The sequence below is a fragment of the Nicotiana attenuata genome, chromosome 8 (genome assembly GCF_001879085.1).
Source record: "Nicotiana attenuata strain UT chromosome 8, NIATTr2, whole genome shotgun sequence".
NCBI classification, from domain to species: Eukaryota; Viridiplantae; Streptophyta; class Magnoliopsida; order Solanales; family Solanaceae; genus Nicotiana; species Nicotiana attenuata.
Genome location: NC_031996.1, coordinates 40,045,359 through 40,065,394, shown reverse-complemented (window position 1 = coordinate 40,065,394; position 20,036 = coordinate 40,045,359).

Below are 20,036 nucleotides of genomic sequence, written 5' to 3'. Positions count from 1 at the left end.
AGTTGTATATGCCAAGCGGCATCTATACACCATTTTCTTCTAGCGGTTGAGTGTTTGAATTATTATTTTCCGCAAGTTAATTTGTTTTTTTCGCATTTTTAGGCTTACCTAGTCGTAGAGACTAGGCGCTATCACGATATGTTCACGGTGGGTGAACTGGGGTCGTGACAGTCTTTTAGCAGCTCTAACCATCTCCGCTGCCTCATATTTAGATCCTTCTATTTGAACAAGTGCTGGAGGCTCCGATGATCTATAAATACCTCAAATGACACACCATAGAGATAGTGCCTTTAAATCTTCAACGCATGAACAATGGCAGTCAACTCCAAATCATAAACTGGGTAGTTCTTCTCATGAGGCTTCAACTAGAGCGAACTGCATAAGCAATCACTCTACCCTCCTGATCAAAACACACCCGATACCGATTCTAGAAGCATCACAATACACTGTGTAGGAACCAGAAGCCGATGGTAGAACTAGAACTGGAGATGTGGTCAAGGCAGTCTTGATCTTCTGAAAGCCCTCCTCACACTCATCCGACCACCTGAAAGGAGCACCCTTTTGGGTCAATCTGGTCAAGGGCGATGCGATAGACGAGAACCCCTACACGAAGCAACGGTAATAACCAGCCAACCCTAGAAAGCTCCAAATCTCTGCAGCTGAGGATGGTCTGCGCCAACTCTGAACCGCCTCTATCTTCTTCGAATCCACCTGAATACCCTCACTGGACACCACATGCCCCAAGAACACCACTGAACTGAGCCAAAACTCACACTTGGAGAACTTGGCATAAAGCTTCTCCTCCCTCAACTGCTGCAACATAATCCTCAAATGCTGGGCATGCTCATCCTGGCTACGAGAGTACACCAGGATATCATCAATGAATACAATGGCAAACGAGTGGAGATAAGGCTGAAATACACTATTCATCAGATGCATGAACGTTGTTGGGGCGTTGGTCAGCCCAAAAGACATCACAAGGAACTCATAATGACCATAACGAGTCCTGAATGCTGTCTTTGGAATATCCGAGTCCCGAATCTTCAACTGGTGATACCCTGACCTCAAATCGATCTTGGAGAACACCCTCAATCCTTCAAGCTGGTCAAATAGATCATTAATGCGCGCAAAGGATACTTGTTCTTGATTGTGACTTTGTTCAACTACCTATAATCAATGCACATTCTCATAGTACCATCCTTCTTCTTCACAAACAGAACCGGTACACCCCAAGGTGACACAGTAGGCCTAATAAACCCCTTATCAAGGAGTTCCTGAAGCTGCTCCTTCAAGTCAGCTGGTGCCATACGGTACGGAGGAATAGAAATGGGCTGAGTGCCCGGCACCAAGTCAATACCAAAGTCAATGTCCCTGTCAGGCGGCATGCCCGACAGGTCTGCGAGAAACACATCCGGGAAATCTCGCACCACTAGAACAAAATCAATAGTAGGGGTCTCAGCACTAACATCCCGCACAAAGGCCAAATAAGATAAAACAATCCTTCCCAACCATCTGCTGGGCCTTCAAGTTTGAAATCACTCTACTAGGAACATTGTCTGGAGAACCTCGCCACTCAATCCGTGGCAACTCCGGCAACAACATGACATGGAGACAGCCAGTCCATACCCAAGATCACATCGAAATCAACTATACTAAGCAACAAGAGATCAACTCTAGTCTCCAATCCCCCAACAGTCACTACACACGACCGGTATATACGGTCCACAATAATTGTATCGCCCACTGGCGTAGATACATGAACAGATGAAACTAGGGACCCACGGGGCATATCCAGATAATGAGCAAAATACGATGATACATACGAATAAGTGGAACCAGGGTCAAATAATATAGAGGAATCCCTGTGGCAAACTAAGACAATACCTGTGATCACTACCTCTAAAGCAATGGCATCTGGTCTGGGGGGAAGAGCATAGAATCGGGCCTGACTGCCACCTGATCAGCCTCCCCCTCTAGGGAAACCTCTAGCTGATAGGGCCCCACCCCTAGCTGGCTGAGCGGGTGGTGAAGCTGCTGGTGCTGGTGCCATCAGCCGAGAACTCTGATGTGGAGTCCCACTCAACAACCTAGGGTAATGTCTATTGCTATGATCGAGATCTCCGCACTCAAAACAACCACTCCTCTACCGGAACTGCTGCTTCTGATAGCCCTAAGGAACTACCCGTAAAAACCTGAGCGGACGAGGCATGGTGAGAAATCGCGCTGGTAGTGCACTGAATGAAGACTGGTCTAAGCGAGCACTGTAAGAACCATGGCTAACTGATGCACCACAATGAGCTGGGCGAGCCGTCTGAGCATGCCTATAAGGATGGCCCCTACCGTGATGGAACTGACCCCCGGAAGGAACACCACTAAAACCACCCGATCCACGAGGCCTCTTAACCTCCCTCTCAACCCGCTCCTAGCTGCGGACCATCTCTATATGTCGAGCAATGTCAACCACCTCATCAAAAGTAGCACCAGATACCCTATCTTGAGTCAGAAGCAACCGCAGCTGATATGTGAGGCCATCAATGAACCTCCTGATCCTCTCCCTATTAATGGGAACCATCCAAATGGCATGACAGGCCAACTCAGAAAACCTCATCTCGTACTGCATCACAAACATGTCATCCTGACGCAACTGCTCAAACTTTCTACGCAGATCCACTCTGCGAGACTACGGCACGAACTTCTCTAAGAAGAGAATGGAGAACTCCTGCCAAGTAAGTAGTGCTGCACCAACCGGCTTGTGCCTCTCATAAGCCTCCACCGTCTAATGGCGGTCCTAGAAAACTAAAAAAGTAGTGAATGAGTCCCCACGGGTCTCCAGAATACCTGCTATACGGAAAATCCTATGACACTTGTCCAAGAAACCCCGGGCATCCTCCGACTCTGTCCTACTGAAAGATGGAGCTTGGAGTCTCCCAAACCTCTCTAGTCTTTACTGCTCATCATCAGTCATAGCAGGAACCTCATGGGCCTGGGCAGCTGCAACTGGCCAGGCTGTTAGTGCCCCCGGTGTCTGGAGTCCCCGCATCACCTGCTCTGGTGTATGAGCGACAGGAGTCCGAGTACCTCCCCTGTCCTGAGAAGTGGCTGCTACGGCCGGAACAGCGACTGCCTGAGCAAGACTGGTGCACACGGTCAGAATCTGAGCCAAGGCCTCCTGAAGGCCCGGAATCACGATGGGCACAGCTGGTGCCTGAGCTGGCCCTACTGGCTAAACTGTATGTGGTACCTGCTCCTGAGCTGGAGCGACTAGTGGGTCTGCAGGTGTACGAGCTGCGCCTCTGCCCCTACCACAGACTCTACCGCGACCTCGACCTCTCGCGGCTCTAGCTGGTGGTACTGGTGGTTGTCCATCCTGCCCAGTAGTACGTATCCTCACCATCTATGAGAGAATAGAATAACAGAAGTTTAGTTACCAGAATGAACAGATTCACACGACAAGAATTCAGGAATGTGAAGCTTCCTAAGGGTTCGGCAGCCTCTCGAAGATACGTACAGACGTCTCTATACCGATCCGCAAGACTCTACTAAACCTACTCATGACTCGTGAGACCTATGTAACCTACGCTCTAATCCAACTTTTTACGACCCAAATCCTAACCTATCGTGATGGCGCCTATCGTGGTACTAGGCAAGCCGACATTTTCCAAAATACTCCCAACATTTAACAGAAATTGAATCAAGTAATTTTAAATAACCAGAGTTTTCATAAAACGGGGTAAAAATCCAAAACGCAAATGGGGAAAACAACTCCCAAATCGGGGTGCCACTGAGCTCATGAGCGTCTATACATCACTAGTCTAGAAAATAAATGTCTATGAAAGTCTAGATCAAAATACATTAAAAGAAAAGGATAAGGAAGCAGAAGCAAGGACTGCGAACGCCGGACAGCTATCTCAAAGTCTCCTACGATCAACTATGCGAAAGACCAACACCCACCGTGTCCAGAAACACCTGGATCTGCATACGAAGTGCGGGGTGTAGCGTGAGTACAACCAACTTAGTAAGTAACAATACTAAATAAAGAACTGAAGATAGTGACGGGCTACCCAATTATAGTTCATTTCCAGTAGTCTCAACAAGGAAAAATAGACATGCTTTCAAATTCAGCAATTTAAGTCAAATCAGTTTATATAAGCAGGTTTCAAACAAAAAATGGATATAATATCTCTCAGAAGTTCAAACAGTGATATATGACAGCTATGTGCAACAACAATGAAAGCAAATACAGCCTCTCAGGGCAACAGTCACTCAACTCATCACTCAGCACTCAGCCCTCAACACTCGCACTCAATAGGTACCTGCGCTCACTAGGGGTGTACAAACTTCGGAGGGGCTCCTACAGCCTAAGCGCTATATTTTCATGGACAACTCACGTGCTATAGTATTATATCAGGATCCGCACGGACAACTCATGTGCTACAGTATAAATATCTGGATCCGTACGGACAACTCACGTGCTATGGTATCAATATATAACAATCAGGCCCTCGACCTCACTTAGTAATCAACCTCTCTAATCTCACAGGCTCTTAGTAATTATGGACATCAGCCCAAAATAGAAATGATATAATGTATCAACCAAGAATAACAGAGATTGAGGTAAGATATGCAAGTAAGACTACGATCGAGTACAAGTAGAAATTAGCAAGTAATTCGACAGGTATCACCGTCTCTGTGGGTTCCTACAGTACCAACACATAGCCTAAACATGATTTCTAACATCATTTACAGTCATATTTCTATAACACATGGATACCATATAGCTAACAACAAGTTATTCAGATCTACAATTCCACAGAATGGACCAAGTCACAATTCCCATGGTGCACGCCCACACGTCCGTCACCTAGCATGTGCGTCACCTCCAAAACAATTACAGAACACATAATCCGGGATTTCATACCCTCAGAACCAGATTTAGAATTGTCACTTACCTCAATCCGAGCCAAAACTCTACTCTCATATGCCCTTGCCTCGCAAATCGGCCTCCAAATGCCTCGAATCTAGCCACAAGCAGTATAATTTAATACGGGCTAAAGGAATCAATTCTACAAGAAATTACAAAGTTATAGCTCAAAATCCGAAATTGGCTCAAAATCGGCCCCAGGACCACGTCTCGAAATCCAACAAAAGTCACAAAACCCGAAAGTCATTCAATCACGAGTCTAGTCATACCAAAATCATCAAAATCCGACATCAAATCGACATTCAAATCATAAAAATCACTCTCCAAATCCCTAGCCTCAAACCCCCAAATTACACTTCAAAAATACACCAACTAAGTGGGAAAATCAATGGGGAAACATAATTATTGAATAGAAATGAACACAAGGAACTTACCTCAAGAATCCCCTCGAGAATCCTCTCAAAAATCTCCAAAAACGAGCTCAAAAATGTTAGAAATGGTGAAAATTTCGGAAACCCTCATTTTGAATCATTTTATACTGCCCAGTGATGCCTTCATCACGAACGCGACCCTCCCCTCGCATTCGCATAGAACACTCTAAATGCCCCTCTAATTAAACCTTCGGGAACGCGTCCACTGACTCGCGAACGCAAAGCTTTGCTGACCCTGCTCATCGCGAACGCAACCTCACCCTCGCGAATGCGTAAACCAGAAGTATGGGGTCCCCAGTTGCCCCCTCTCTTCTTCGCGGACGCGTACCCCGTCTCGCATTCGCGATGCATACTTTGCCCAACCTTCGTGAACGTGAAGAACAAATTCTACTCAGCCTCCAGGTGCACTTCGCGAAGGCAAGACCACTCTCACGAACGCGTAAGAGGAAACCAGAACGATCACACCAACAATCTTCAGCCATCAAGCCAAATCAAAAAAAGATCCGTCAACTATCCGAAACTCACCCGGGGCCCCCAGGACCTCAACCAAACATACTGTCAAGTCCCAAAACATCATACGAACTTAGTCGAACCTCAAATAACCTCAAACAACATCAAAAATACAAATTGCATATGGATTCAAGCCTAATGAACTTTGAAATTTTCAAATTCTACAAACAACATCAAAACCTATCAAATCAAGTCCGACTGGCCTCAAATTTTGAAAACAAGTCACAAATGAAACCACAAACCTACTTCAACTTCCGGAAATTCAATCCGACCCCGATATCAAAAAGTCCACTTCTGGTCAAACTTTCCAAAATTCCAACATTTGCCGTTTCAAGCCTAATTCTACTACGGTCCTCCAAATCACAATTCGTACGCACTCCTAAGTTTAAAATCACCTAACAGAGCTAATGAAATCATTAAAATTCAATTCTGAGATCATTTACACATAAGTCAATATTCGGTCAACTTTTCTAACTCAGCTTTCCATTATGAGACTAAGTGTCTCAATTCATTCCGAAATCTTTTCGGACCCCAACCAACTCACCCCGTAAGTCAAATAACAACTGTAAAGAATATAAGGAGCAGAAATGGGGGAACGGGCCTACAACTCTCGAAACGACCGGCCGGGTCATTACATCATGGGTCTAAGACGAACAAATGATGTTGCATGCAAGATAGCATGACCCCAGACAGTAGTTTGCAACTTTATTTTCATAACTAGTGGTCTTGTTATCAACTGCGGCCATTTATTAAATGACTCTGCAAAATCATTTTGAGTATGAACATAAGCTACACGATGTTCAATTTTTATCCCAACTAATAGACAGTAGTAATCAAAAGCTTGAGATGAGAATTCTCCAGCATTATCAAGGCGAATAGCCTTTATAGGATAATCAGGGATTTGTGCCCTTAATCGAATTATATGTGCTAATAGCTTTGCAAACGCCAGGTTGCGAGATAATAATAGGAACATATGAGATCATCTTGAAGATGCATCTATTAGCACCATAATATATCTAAACAACTCATGGGTGGGTGAATAGGTCTAGACCAACACCAACCTTTATTGGTGATGGTCTAGTGATCATTTTGCCTTGATAACAAGCATCGCAAATATATTCATCATTTGTAAGAATCTTCAGGTTCTTTAATACATGCTCATTTGATTTTTCAATAATTCGTGTCATTATTATTGATATAAGATGGCCCACGCAGTCATGCCAAAGCACAAAACTATTTGAATCAGTAAACTTCTGGTTTACGATAGAGTGTATTTCAACTGTACAAATCTTTGTATAGTATAAGCCAGAAGATAAAATTGGTAACTTTTCTACATTGTATTTCTGGCCAGAAATACAAAGATATTTCACATTCACTTCATCTATTGTTTCAACATGATACTCATTATGGAGGACATCTTTAAAACTCGTTATAAAACTCAATAAGTTTCTTTGGGACTTGGAAAAGAGCAATGCATAGCCTATAATATTTTTGTTCCCTTAGGCAAAAATATAGTGGCTTGTCCGGAGACTTCAATCAAACTTATATTACCAGAGATTGTGGAAACATTTGCCTTTTTCGTATGCAACTAAGAAAAGTATTCTGATCTTTGAATATGGCATAGGTTGTTCTACTATCAAATACACAAATATCTTCATGACTGGTCTTTAATCCAAACTTAATTTGAGGAATATCCATATTCTTCAAAATAAAATGATATAAATAAAATAAATATTATAGTAAATATCTTTATCAAAGTATGACTTTTTTAAGTACAAGAATTACATTAACATGACCATACTATCAATACAAATAATAAAAATTAAAATATTCAAATTTCTAATTCATCACCAATCACATAATTTGTTTCTCTTTTTGGGAGTGCAAAGAAATCAACTACATCCAAATGCATAAAATCAATATTATCTTCAGAAATAAAATTTGCTTCAGCGTTTTTTCTTGTCTTCTTTAGGGAGGCTTGATAAAGCTTAACCATGTGCTTTGGCATACGACATGTACGTGACCAGTGCTCTTTTCCTCCACATCTATAGCATGCACTTTCTATATTTGTCGTTTACACCGCTTCATGCTTTTATTCCTTTCTTTTCCACTGTTGGTGGTGGGAGGGTCATTTGGTGCATAATAAGTACCATGATTAGAGTTTCTTCCTCGATCACGGCCATGACAACGATTGGGGCCATGACATTTTCCATGCTTATCTTGGTAGAAGTTCGTTTCATTCACTTCTGGGAATGGAAAAGAACCAGTAGGTCAGGTTTCATGATTTTTCATTAATAACCCATTATGTTGCTCGGCCACAAGAAGATGTGAAATGCATTCAAAATATTTTTTGAATCCCATCTATCGATATTGCTACTGCAGGAGCAAATTCGAGGCATGAAAAGTGGTAAAAATTTCCTTCAACATATCATGGTCGGTGATATTATCACCACATAATTTTAGTTGAAAAATAATTCTAAACATAGCAGAATTATACTTACTGATAGATTTAATATCTTGTAGCCTTAAATGAGTCCAATCATAACGTGCTTGTGGAAGAACGACCATCTTCAGGTGATCATATCTACCTTTCAAATTATTCCACAAGATACGTGGGTTTTTTTACAATGAGATATTCCATTTTCAAGTCTTCTTCAAAGTGATTGCCATAGGAATATCATTGCTTTGCCACGATCTTGGTTTGATGTCTGACTTTTGTCTTTGATAGTGTCTGCCAGACCATCGCATCAAGATGAATTTCAGCATCAAGCACCCAAGACATGTAGCTTTTGCCAGATATATCCAGGGCTACAAATTCAAATTTAGAAAGATTTATCATTATTAAGAAAATAAAGTTCGAACCATTGATACTTTGCTCGAGACAACAGAGTCTCGTGCTAATAACATATTATAAAATAAAGACTAGAAGTAAATAAACTAGAGACAAGTATAGAGAGACCGATATATTATCCAACTTCAAAGTGATGTACGTATTAAACTAAAGGGAGAATTACATCCCTTATCACATGGCCCAACAACCAATCAGAAAATGGCCCACGTTTGAAGCCCTTACCCAGTGCAACCCAGGTTGTACATAACCTGAAAATTACTTTTCACCAGTTAGCCCACCTTTTTTTTTGTTCTTCTTCTTCTTCTTCCCGTGTCAGCCTTTGCACCACAGATTTTCTCTACTATTATTGTTATCCTTCAATTCTTTTCTGGATTCCAATGGTTAACTAAAGATTTGAAAAATAAAAGTCAACATTACAGGTGGTTCAAATATTCGATTTCAGAAATTGAGTTTTCCGATTTGTTAGTTGTTTGGAATGGGTGTTGTCCCAATTGATTGGAATCATCAAGATGAGATCAAAACTTAAATTTTAAGTGATTTGGAGTAGATTTAGGTTATATTTGAGTTAAATTTCAGTGGATACCCAAGGAAGAAAATAACACATGATGTATCAAGAATATTTTCAATCTGTGATTATACATAGTGTATCCAGAATATTTTCACTCTGTAATTATACATCTTTATACACTTTTATATAACTATATACATAATGTACCTCTTTGCATAAAAATGTATAATATTGTACTAGAACCTCCATAAAAACCATTTCCTCTACACCATTCCATCACCTACTTGACAATCCACCATTGGAAATCATAAAAAAAAATAAAAAAATATTGAAACACCTTCTATGTGGATCGATTTACACAATGACTGGGTTTCCTTCTTTTTCCGATGTTGAACTTGTCGCTGCTATTGCAATCCGCCGCAGAAGTCCATACCACCCTGTATCAGTGGTGGCAATAGTGGTGTAGAACCACCCCTACTGAAAAAAGAGAAAAGAAGACAAGAAAGAGGAAAAGAACATGGAAAAAGTAACGAAAAATGTAAAAGAAGAATGTGTCGTTTGGAATTTGTTCGTCGCCGGCAAGCAGCGGCGGGTAGAAACCAAATGAAGAAAAAAATAAAGAGAAAAGGAAGAATAAGAAAAAAGGAAAACAATAAGATAAATAAAAAAATTAAATATACTGGCGCGTGTTTTCCAAAGCTTTGACATAGATCTGACTTTTTAGGGAGGTATTTATTCTATTTTAAAGTAGTTCAAAAGGGCAATGAAATCCTCGTAAAGATAAAGTGTGTCGCTGAAAATCCGACTATAGTTCAAGGGAGTACTTATACATTTTCCCTTATTTTTATAGATATTTTAAGAATTTGATGTTGAGTTTAAAAATAATGATGGTAAAGGAACGTTGTATCTAATTAGTGTAGTATTTATTAAAATATGTAGGGTAATGGGAGAATTTCTTCTCTTCCTTGTACTTTGGTTTTTTTGGCTCTGTTTGCCCCAATATGGAATCTGTTCATCGGGTGCCATTGAGATGGAAATTCAATAATTCTTCAAATCGGTGCAACTAAGATCCTAACATTACAAACACACAAAATTAGCTCCCTTCCACACTTAAATCATCAAGCAAGTGTATCAAAGGTGGGAAACACGATATTTATATACACATACGATTCAGGTTATCAACTCTCCAAATAATATTAATGTAGATATAGTTTTATTTTATAAACCATGACTTATGGAGTAGTTATATTAAATTAGACAATATTAAGAACATAAAATCTTGGTATTAAAAAATTGTATATCTATGGGGTCGTTTCATTAGAAGAAAGACAGTCATTCAACCTTCTCTCTGAAGGTGTCATTTTCAAATAGTATAAATATCGTGCACAAACCCGTCAAGCTTTAATTAAATTTCTTTTCCAACTAACAAAACCAACTCAAATTAGTTAAAGAAGATGCAATGACATTTGCTTCTTAATAGCGGCAGGCAGCAGAAACTTTAGGATTAGCGTAATACAGAGTGATGGAAGTTAGTAGAAATATCGCCATGAAAGAATTGAAAAATCTAAATTAAAACTTTTAAGAGAAAGGAGAATATAAAGATGATACTCTTAAATTTGACAAGGGAGCAAGTCGAACGTATGAACTTCAAAATAAATGAACAAGTCATGCCATGGGGTAAACTTTACCATGCATAGTTTTTTTTTTTTTTTTAAATCAAATTGCACGGTTTGGAACCATACATAGTTGTGCATTAAGCCTTCCTCCACACTTTCTGAATTCCCTCCAATATATTGAGAATAGTGTATCTGTATTATCAAATGTAAAAAATCTGAAATAATTATATGCACACAATATCCATACATATCAATATGTAAAATTTGAAGTACTGTTAATAAGTAATGTTAACCAAGTGATGTTAAACCACCAATCCCCGACAGCATTGTTCTAATAATATATAAAGAAACTTCTTATTTTATCATGAAAATATTGATCAATACAAAAAGTTCTGGAATAACCATGTGGAACATGCAATTAACTGTACAAATGTGCTTTAACTCTATCATGGCAAAACAAGTTGAAGCAAATGAAACTTACCGTGGTCTCTTTTTTATTCAAGGTCAATCGTATCTCAACCGCATAAAGAATTTGTGAAAGTATATTAATATAGTACCATGATTTGGCTGAGAATACAATGAGTTATTACAATTTTTCAGCATACAACTCTTCGTGTACGTTATTCTTTATATATTCATGTAAAGAGTAGTGTAAGAGACTTAATTAATAAGGAAACGAAGAGACTCCTGTGCATGAATGTTATTTATTATAAAATGTCATGAAAAAGCATTTAAGTAACCATAGTTTCACTTCTAACTCCCTCGGTTTACTTCTAATGTAATTAAAAAATTATTTAATTAAAGGTTTATTACTTTTCTTTAGGGATTAAATAGTAACTCAAATTTTAAAGGGTATTATTGTAATCTAACTTTGAAAGTAGGAGCTTCATACTTTATATGTATATATATATATATATATACACGATAAAAGTGTATAAGCATCTCTGACGGAATTTTTGTACGATTTTCATTTGCAATTCTTGTATAAAATTAGTCCAAATCTCCAGCAAATAACTTCAAACTTTGTGTACAACCTACTTAGACTATTTCTAGTAAGTTCAAACAATACCCCCTCCAAATTTCTCATCATAATTGAAATTTAATTAGCATTAAAGGAGATGAGATTTTAGGTTTCTCGCGTCTATTTTTGTGTTTTGTAGTTGTGATAGGTATGTATAAACATGAAGATATACAAAATTAAAAAAAAAAATCAGAGAAGTATTGGTTATGGAAGAAGGCACGAATGAGTGTTGACTGAGTGTCTCGATCAATGGTTACACTATAAAATGGGGAACTGATTTTTGTTTGCATATGATTCTTTTTTATTAATTAAATTAAATATTTATGGGTGAAAAATGAGGAGAGAGCTACAAGATACTACATAATGGACCTTGGTTCATCAATGTATTTTTCCTTTCAGTAAAAAAATGGGTGCCCAATTTTGTAGCTAAAGAAGCACATCAAAGCTACACAGCAGTATGGGTACGATTGCCACAACTTCCCACGAAATTTTATGATGGAATTATTCTAACAAGAATTGGGAATTGCATCGGCAAATAGTTAAAGTGGATGCATGCACATCAGCCACACTAAAGGAAAGATATGCAAGGCTTTGTGTGGAATTACCATTGGAGCAACTAGTGCAAAATTTCATAATGATTGGCCACCATAAGCAACCTGTCCTATATGAAGAAGATGATATCCTATGCAAAGCCTCCGGAAGGTTGGGACGCACATGCCAAAGATGCTCCTACTCTCCTCAACCAATCAAACAAAAGGGAGATCAACCAACATTGGAGACATCACAACCCAGGAATGACACTGTTCGGGAGTGGCTGACGGTCTCTTTCCCTAAAAAGGCAAATCTAAAGCAACCAACCAGTTCAAAGATAAGGCTAGTCCGTCCATAGCCCCAGGTATTAATGTCCGCATGTATGATGCTTCGTCTGGTAAGTATCTTAGCATGCAGCCTTTAAATTATGTCAACAAACAACTTCTTGTAACCCTAATGCAGTAGTAAATAAATTTTTAGTCGACAATAGTGATGACCAAACAAAAATTGTCAAAAATCTAAACGCAAAACCATCCGCCGGAGGTGAAAGTAGTTTTGCTAATCCACTAGGGGAGCACGAGGTTTTGGAAAATAATGAAACAAAAACTAATCAAAACTCCAAAATTTTACATGACAAAATGACAATACACATTACAAGTATCCACAACGTGGCACAATCTACTAGCAGTGATGATAGCCAAAATCCCTTGCTTATTGAAATAGATTTGGAAGCAATCACACACAAACCAATCAGGCATGACAAAAGAACATCAAATATCCTATTAACAATAATTACCCTACTAATAAAGACTATTCTACAAACAAACAACATGCAAAATTCACCCTCGCCCAATCTTCACTTCAACACATGGAAGTTGAAAGGAGCCAAGTGGCAGAGGACATATCCATGCAAGATTTGGATAAAACCCTCACGCAACCTCCCTCAAATCCTATGCAACTAGATACAATCATTATAAACCCTCCCAATCCTTTAGATGACAGCCCACATATAATACAAGAACACCACCAAAATGCCAAGACCTCCACTTACACTAAGAAGAAGGTACCGACTCATTCAATTGTACCATCTATCTCTACATCAAACCATGAACAACCTCCCCCCTCTACCTCCTCATTTTCCCTCCAATCCTGTGATCTATGCCCAACCTCCAAGTCCACCAAACCATGTACCACAATCGTGGGCGGAACTGGGCCTTCAAGGCCATGTAGTGTCCTTCAACATGGAGATCAATGGACAGGAGTCCATTCTGATAATCCAAAACACACACTATCTAGCTCAACTAATCTCGGAGGGAATGAGCCTTGCCATGAACAATTACATCAACCAAATGTGGATGAACAACATTCTTCAACCACTAGCACCCTCGATGAACCAAAATCTAGTGAATACCATGCAATAGATGTGGAACATTCCAAGAAACTCCAACCAACAAGTCCCGCAAAATCCACCTCTAAATCTTCCTTTCTTTGCACCAGAGGATCTAATGCTACTGAATCCAATCTTCACTCAATGGACTGCATAACACATGCAAAACCAACAACAAGATCCCCAACTAGATTCAATGGAAGATCAAGCTCAAGCACCAAACATGCAAAATCAGGGAGGTCTCCAGGAAGAAGGAGAGGACGAGGACAACTTGCCACACTTGGGGGAACCGGCAGTAGCATTTTCAAGCCTAAGTGTCACGACCCGGATTTTCCACCATCGGGATCGTGATAGCGCCTAACCTTTAGAATGCCAGGCAAGCCAACAGATAAAGATCTAACACGCTAATCACTAACTAAAACAGTAATTAACAATAATTTAAACTAAAACAAGGTAAGAAGTGCGGAAATTTTATAACAATCTCAACACTCATACACGACTACCCATATATCTAGTGTCACAATCTACGAACTACAAAGATTATAGAAAATACATTTTTTCTCGAAATAAAAGAAACAGGGAAACTAAGATAAATGGAAGAGGACTCCAGGGTCTGCGAACATTGGCAGATCTACCTTGGGTCTCCTGATGGACTGAAGGTAGCAACCCAACCATCGTCAACGAGGTCTGGTACCGAAATCTGCACAGAAAGTGCAAAGTGCAGTATTAGTACAACCGACCCCATGTACTGGTAAGTGCCGAGCCTAACCTCGGCGAAGTAGTGACGAGGCTAGGACACGAGAATAACATGAACCTATGCAATTAAATCATATACGAGAAAATAACAACAATTGGAAGCTAATCAGATAATAATGGGAAGGGGGAAAACATGCTGAGGGGAACATCAAATCCTGAAATAGAACAGTAAAGAGACATAGTAAATAGCATGCTTTTACGCCAACGAAAGTAATAACATGACAAACCAGTGCACGGCATCACCCTTCGTGCTTTTACTCTCGTTCTTACAATAATAAACAACGGAAATGGCACGGCATCACCCTTCGTGCATTAACTCTCTCATAACATGGCACGCATCACCCTTCGTGCATTATCACTCTCAGAATACGACAAGACATCACCCTTCGTGCATTAACACTCACAGAATATGGCACGACATCACCCTTCGTGCTTTACACTCTTCCTCACCCAAACAAACAGAACAATAACAACCCAGCAAGGGAATCATCAATAACCAACCTCGTTTCAGCATTTAAATTCACAATATAAATCTCAGCTTGAGTCAATACTCAACCAATATCCAATACCAAGAAAACATAATAAGACTTGTTTAACATAAGGAATAACCAGTTTAAGCATGAACAGTACGTATAAAGAAATACCACAGTCACAAGTATAAAACTTACTCGCATGCTATGACCCGACAACAACGTATAGATACTCGTCACCTCACCTATACGTCGTACTCAACAACTAATCACATAGCAAATAAGGCAACAATACCTAATCCCTCAAGCTAACGTTAGCCACAACACTTACCTCGATTACACGGCCGAACTCAAGCCTCAATCACCGCTTTTTCCTTAGTTTCCACCTCCGAACCACTCGTATCTAATCATAATTAACTTAATAATATATATTATCGCTAAAGAAATCCATTCCAATGCATAATTATAAGTTTCCCAACAATTCCCCAAAAAAGTCAAAAACCGACCCCGAGCCCGCTTGGTCAAAACTCGAGGTTGGGACCAAAACCCATTCACCCATTCACCCCGAGCCTAAATATGTAATTAGTTTCGAAATCCGACCCCAAATCGAGGTCTAAACTCCAATTATACAAAAATCCCTAATTCTACCTAAACCAGCAATTTCTACCATGAAAACTCTAGATTTTAGGTTGAAAATTGATGAAAAACAATGGGTAATTGGAAGAAAGTAGTTTAGAATCATTTACCAACACTTTGGGGAAGAATTTGTCTCTTGAAAATCGCCTCTAAGCCTTCTTGGTTTTGAAAATATGAGAGAATGGCCAATTTCCGTTTTTGATGCTGTTTTTAAAACACTGGACAGGTCATCTTCGCGTTCGCGAGAGACTTGTCGCGTTCGCGATGCATTGCGGCCAGAAGGGCCTTCACATTCGTGAAGAGATGCTCGTGTTCGCGATGGTCTGTCCCCCTGACCATCGCGTTCGCGGGTCTGGGACCGTGTTCGCGAAGAGCAACTCAATGATTTCCCCAGCCCACCTCCAATACACTACGTGTTCATGTAAGGTTGGTCGCGTTCGCGAAGAGCTAACCCCCCCAGTGATCCGCGTTCGCTACCGAAGCCTCGCATTCGCATAGAAGAAATCCCTCCCCAGTCCAGCTTGCACTTCGCGTTCACGAGAGTTGCTTCGCGAACGCGAAGCACAAAGTATCAGCATACCAGAAGCAGCAAACACAGCAGATTTCCTTAGTGTAAATCACCCCGTAGCCTATCTGAAACTCACCCGAGCCCTCGGGGCTCCAAACCAAACATGCACACAAGTCTAAAAACATCATACAGACTTGCTCGCGCGGTCAAATCGCCAAAATAACACCTAGAACTACGAATTTAGCATCAAATTGTATGAAATTTTCAAGAAAGTTCAAAAGTTCTATTTTCTCAACCCAAGGTTCGAATCACGTCAAAAATCAGTGCGGATTGTCACCAAATTTCACAGATAAGGTATAAATATCATAACGGACCTGTACCAGGCTCCGAAACCACAGTACGGACCCGGTATCAACAAAATCAATTATTAAACAAACTCTTAAAACCGTTATATTTCCAGTTTAACAATTTTCATCAAAAATTCATTTTTCGGGCTAGGAACCTCGGAATTCGATTTCGGGCATACACCTAGGTCCTATATTTTACTACGGACCCTTCGGGACCGTCGAAATACGGGTCCAGGTCCGTTTACTCAAAATATTGACCGAAGTCAACTAAAATCAACTTTTAAAGGCAAAACTTAATATTTTCTCAAATTTTCACATAAAGATTTTCTGGAAACGCGGTCGAACTGCGCACGCAAATTGAGAAGAAAGAAAATAAGGTTTTGAAGGCCTCGGAACCCCGAATTGGGTTCTAAAACACGAGATGACCTTTCAGGTCATCACACTAAGCGAGGTAAAAATACTCATATTCAAGGAGATGCTAGACAGGAAGTCTATCTTCAGTTGCCTAGTGACACTTTCAAGTGCTTATTGGACATTCGACCTCCACAGGATCCGACAGTGGCGAAAAATGTGGTGATACTAGTTCCCTCCCTCAGGAGGAACTACTACAACAACCCAATCAATAATCACTCCATGAATCAACCAAACAATTTTGTAATTTGGAATGTTAGAGGAGCTAACAATGCCAACTTTAGGAGGCACTTTAGAGAGCTTATGGATATCTACAGACCATGTTTAGTTGCTTTATTGGAGACCAAAATGGAGAGTCATATATCTATCTTAGAAGAATTTAACTTCACTGAGTTGATTGAGGTTCCTGCAATTGGGCAAGCTGGTGGTTTAGTTATCCTGTGGAATCATGACATGGTGACTGTCAACAACTTCACTAGGAATGGTCAGGCAATACATGCAATGATTGAGGTAAAACCCAAAAATCTCTCTTTGTTATTTAGTGCTATTTATGCTAACAATGACATAACAGTTAGACATTTGTTATGGAATAATCTTAGAAATATGTATGATCACTACAAAGGACCTTGGTTAATTGGGGGTGACTTTAGTGAAGTAGTGAACTCCGGGGATAAATTTGATGGTAGAATTATTAATAAAAAATGAGCTAAGTCACTAATAGACTGCCGAATGATTGTAACCTAGAGTGCTTAGGATTTAAGGGTTGTAAATACACATGGTCCAACCATCGTAGAAGAAAAAAGGGTCTAATCATGGAAAGAATAGATAGGGTCTACTCTAATGAAGATTGGTTACAAGCTTTTCCTAATGTCACCATAACTCACCTTCCCAAAATTCACTCGGACCATAACCCTATTCTCATCAAAATTTAACAATAGAATTAACACTAGTTATCATAGGCCCTTTAGAATAGAAACTTTTTGGTGCTCCCATCCGGATTTTCCTAGGATTGTGTCACATAGCTGGGAAAATAAAGACATAGTAGGAGGCATGGAGTCTTTTAAAAATAATGTTTTAGAATGGAAAAAAAAATACCTTTTGACAATATTTTTGCTAAAAAAGGGAAAATTTAGAAAAGAATTGCTGGAATACAAAATTCTCCTAACTATACAACAAGTCACTACCTTAGAGAATTAGAATTAACCCTCATTGAAGACTATAACACCATTATAAAAATGGAAGAAGACTGCTGGAAACTACGCTCTAGAGTTAATTGGTTAAATGACGGGGATGCTAATACCAAATTTTTCCATATTAAAGCCACCAATAGAAGACGGAGGAATAACATTGTCTTCTTCAAAGATAACTCAGAAAATTGGATTGAGGACCAAACCTCCCTAATGAACCCTATAACAAATTACTTCTCAAGTATTTTTACAACCTCCCACGAAAAAACTAACTGGTTAACTATTAAAAAGGACAGGGAAGCTTCTCAAAAATTGACCTCTCGAGCCTAGATAAACTCTTAAGAAATCATGAGATAAGGGAAGTTGTTTTCTCCTTTAAACCCTACAAAGCCCCAGGCCCTGACGGGTTACACCCGTTCTTTTTCCAAAAAAATTGGCACATACTAGGAAGTAAGGTCATAAATCTGTGCCACAAAATTTTTGACACCAAAATAATGCCCCATGACATTAACAAAACTTATCTGTGCTTAATCCCAAAATTCAACAATGTTAATAACCTGAAAATTTTTAGGCCTATTAGCCTGTGCAACACAATTTACAAGGTTATAACCAAAGTTATTGCCAATCGAGTCAAGCCTTACCTACAACACCTAAAAGATAGGCGGGCTAGTGATAATTCTATTATTATCCAAGAGGTATTAAAAAAGTTTAACTCAACCAAAGGAACGGAAAGTTTAATACTAAAGCTTGATCTGGAAAAGGCATTCGACAAATTAGAATGGTCTTATATCTACAGAACACTAAAAAAATTTAATTTTTCTCCTGACATATCAGCCCTTATTCTTAGCTGCATTACCACAAGTACCATCTCCATCTTGGTAAATGGTAATAAAACAAAAGAATTTTGTCCCACAAGGGGTATTAGACAAGGTGACCCCATGTCTCCTAACTTATTCATAGTATGCATGGATATGCTTTCCAAAAATATTGATAACCAAGTAGAAACATGGAATTGGGATACTATTAAACTAAATCCTAGGTGTCCCCCCTTATCACACTTATTCTTCGCTGATGACCTCACCCTAATAGGTCAAGCCAATACAAAAACTATTAGAAAAATTTGGAGAAGCATGGAGAGCTTTTGTTGCCTCTCTGGATTAAATATCAATAAAGAAAAATCCAAATTATTTGTGTTAAAAAGCTGCAAAGACCCTACCAAAGACCCGGCTACAAGGATCTTTGACATTAAAATTAGTAACACTTTTGGCACATACCTAGGCATTCCCATACTTAACAACAACCCTAAGCACAAGGATTATCAACATTTAATTGACGAAATGCGTGCTAGATTAAAAATTGGAATGCTAGGTGGTTAAGTATGGCGGGCAGGGGTACCTTAGTAGCCTCTACTCTCAATACAATTCCAAATCACCTAATGCAAATATCTCTCCTACCAACCAAAATCCTAAAGGAAATAGACAAAATACAGAGAGACTTCCTATGGGGAACTACGAGGGAAAAGAAAAGGCTTCACCTAATTGGGTGGAACATTGTTACTAATACAAAAGTCCTAGGTGGCCTAGGTATTAAGAAAGCTAAGTCAAAAAACTTAGCCCTACTAACCAGCCTAGCATGGAGAATTCTTAATAATCCATCCTCTCTTTGGGCTAAAGTTCTTATTAGTATATATGGAAAAAGTAGAAGAACAAATGGTTGTTCAAACACTTGGAACAGTCTCCTAAAAGGATGGACTGTTTGTAATAAGGGCATTAGGTGGTCAATAAACCAACATTCTAATATGAATGTCTGGGATACAAACTGGATCCCAATATTACCAACCTTCGAAGTAATATTATAGGCCCCTTAGCTCTTAACGAAAATAGCTTAAAAATTAAGGATATTTGTGATATAGAGTCTTTGGACCTAGAGAAAATTTACTTTTAAC